The 3,255-nt window shown below is 35.9% G+C and overlaps 1 long non-coding RNA gene across 1 annotated transcript; it reads right to left on the reverse strand.

Moving 5' to 3' along the window:
• Positions 1–657: 657 nt before the first annotated feature.
• LOC140317614 (uncharacterized) lies at positions 658–2,192 on the reverse strand. Its single transcript, XR_011917778.1, has 3 exons — positions 2,084–2,192; positions 1,206–1,317; positions 658–735 (listed from the first exon to the last, which is right to left on the reverse strand). It is a non-coding gene; the product is annotated as an uncharacterized lncRNA (long non-coding RNA).
• Positions 2,193–3,255: the final 1,063 nt, after the last annotated feature.

The following is a 3,255-nucleotide window of genomic DNA, read 5'->3' on the forward strand; positions in this document are numbered from 1 at the left end:
TGAGTGAGTGTGCGTGGTTGTTTGTCTCTATGTGGCCCTATGATGGACTGGTGACCTGTCCAGGGTGTACCCTACCTTTTGCGCAATGACTGCTGGGATAGGCTCCAGCCCACCCGCTACCTGACTGTGTTCAGTCCTGTTCCTATAGTATAGGAAATGGATGGATGGACAAAGCCATGGTCATTTGGGTGGAACAGGACTGAACACTCAATGTGATTACATTTATGGTGGATCTTATCACATCACAGCTTGAGAGAGCAAAATATTGCTGCAGTTAAGATTTATTTGCTCAAAGACAAAATACTTTTTCGGTTTGACAAGCTCAACTATTCGTAAACATCTATACAAAAAAATAATAAGGAACAGGTAAATCCCTTGATATGTATATATAAAACATTGATAAGTTAAATAACATTTAAAATAATAAATCATTCATGTTCAGCATCAATATCCTTTTGCAAATGTACCTCTACTATACTGACATAGTGTTTGAATCAAAATTTACATTTGGGATTCGTGACTCCTGATTGGTTTAATAAATTACTATTAAGATTTCAAATGCAACGTTGTCTTGATCTGAAGTGAAATTATTCTGTTACAGAGTTCATCTAGAAGAGGCTTTGCCACTAATGTAAGATAACAGTTTAGTTGAGTTTTTGAGATCGAAGCTTGAACAGAATGCTCTTCAACAGGACATCTGAGCCTTCCCCAGTGAGGACTTCTGAGTTACTGAGTCTGTGAAACGAACAAGAGTAACAATGACGGAAAGCACCATTTTTAATGAGAAGAAGATGAAGGGCTAAAAGCTTTCAGAAATTGGATGATAAATAAAGAGCAGAGGAGAGGAAGGACCAGAAATGGAGAGAGTGAAAGGACCAGGCTCGGCTTTCAATTATGAACATGGACTATGAGGCTAATTTTCTCAGATCATTTTATGTTGTTTACTTTCACTTAACTTCTTTCACTGAAAGCCTCTCCATTAATTAAATCTCATCCCAAATTAACCCCACTAAATTGCAATAACATTTTCCCAGATGCTGGTTCAATGAGACAAATGTTCAAATTAGTGTTATTTTAAAAGCAACTTAACAAACATTTTTGTCATTTTCCCAGTGAACACACTGATGATTGCTAGAGTTCAGAGGATGATGCATGACCAGGGTTCTTTTGGATTAATGAACAAACAAGTTCAGCTTTCTACTCACCTTATTGAGTTTTCTCCTGGTACATCTGTTTCAGCCTTTCCAGTTTCATGTGGAGACTTCTTTGTGAAACGATTGGCTCATAATTCATTTGCAGTGAACAGAACACTTGTGTCTGTAAATAAAAAGATTAATGATATTAAAGTTATTATTCAACAGTTTTTAATCAACACCAAATCACTAGTATTGTGATTACATACTCTATGCTTGAAGTCATGAACTCCATGAGCCCAACTGAAGCACAACAGCCACTTTATGAATCTATTTCATCCCTCTCATGACAATGACTACTGTTATCCCAAATACTTGCTGTAGCAGCTTAATAAGTGCAGAATATGATGTTCTAATTTGACTAGATCAAGATCAAGCAAGACAATTTCTTTTTTCTTTTTTTTTTTTTGCAGAGTATGGACTAAAGGTATAACTTTGATGCAATACATTACATTTATTACATAAATGTACATGATTTACATTTTAAAATAATTAAGTCTGTTATATTCATGTCTATGAATTTTGCTCCATTATTTGCTTTTGTTAAAACTTAAAACATGTTTCAGTTGTAGTTTTTGAGCTGTGAATACAGTGTTATTCTCAGACGCTATCACTGTGATAATAGAGCAAATGTTCAGTGTGAAATGCAACTGTTTCCTGGCTTTAATTAGCAGTATGTTAAATAATTTTAGGTGCTGCATCCTTTGCAGAGCATCTGCAGCCAAGGAACTGCAGTATAGTAACAAGAAAACCAACCTTAATGAAAAAAAAGTCCATCTGAATGCTATCCTTCCTGCTTTACAACACTGAGTGAGCTTACAAAATCTTGTTAGAGCTGTTATTCAGAGCGTTCATCAGTTCAACACAAACCATTAGCCATGATCACTTACCTCCTTCTGAGTAACTCCTTTCAGCTTTCTGATAATGTGTTTTATGCAAGTATTCTGGACACTGGAGAGCAGGTATTTGAGGCCTTGAATGAAATAATCAGGAAAGGCACATCCCTTTCAAGAGAAAGAAATACATTATTAAGAATTAATTCACTCTCAAAATGTCACACGCACTTAGTGGACAAGATCCAAGCTTTTTGACACCAGTATGTCATGAGTACTTGTTACTTTGTTCTGTGTAGAGCACAAACAATCTGCAAGCATCCACATCTATCTATGAGATTTCGTTTGATCTCATCACATATTCATCAGCACGAGTTGATTCTCTTTTAAGTTTAACCAAAGACAGTATGTGTCAATGGCTGTTTATTTAGTCCAGAGCTGTTGTTATTTTGCTTTAAGCAGGAATTTTACAGAAGTCTTTCTTTTGAGCTTTTCCTTATTATTGGTTGCTTACAATCCTCCGTTCTGTTTCAGACTGAGTACAATTTCTGGCCCCCTGCTGACATTAACCAAGTAACATAGTATGGACAGGGCTTTTTAAGTGATACATGCAGTACAATAAATAACTCCCAGTATGTCCCAAAACTAATAACTAAAGCTAATGCAAAAATAAGGATTCTGAAGCAATTGCAAGCTTACAGGTTCTATCTGGTTCATCTTCTGGTTAAGTTATGCCAAGCAGTGCCCCATGCCTGTTGTTTATCAGTATTAAATGCTCACAAATTCAAATCCTTCTTCTTCTTTTCAGATTCTGAGGGATTTACTCAAAATATCAATACTGTATGCACAAAGGAATAAACAAATTCATGTAACACATAAAAATGAGTTTATATGTCCTAATGTACATGAAGGAAGATACGATGTGATATGTGACAGGGCACAGTGGCAAAGTCCTGTGTGGAACAGGCGTGTTCCAGCACATCCACAACTCTACAACTTAATATGCTGCCATAAGGAAATGCCTTTACTATAGGGTGTTTTACTTGGTCAGTATTCTATACTGTAGATGGTACATGTCAAAGTTATTCCCACATGAATGTCAGGACCAAAGACTTTCCAGCATGTGATTATCACATTATAATGAGTAGATCATTATTAGTGACTTCTTCTGTCAGTGGTTTTAAATATGTGGTTAATCAGTAAAAATTCTTACACTCTCACACAAAACA

This window comes from Leuresthes tenuis, unplaced genomic scaffold (assembly GCF_036924035.1).
Source record: "Leuresthes tenuis unplaced genomic scaffold, fLeuTen1.0.hap1 SCAF_11, whole genome shotgun sequence".
Lineage (NCBI taxonomy): Eukaryota > Metazoa > Chordata > Actinopteri > Atheriniformes > Atherinopsidae > Leuresthes > Leuresthes tenuis.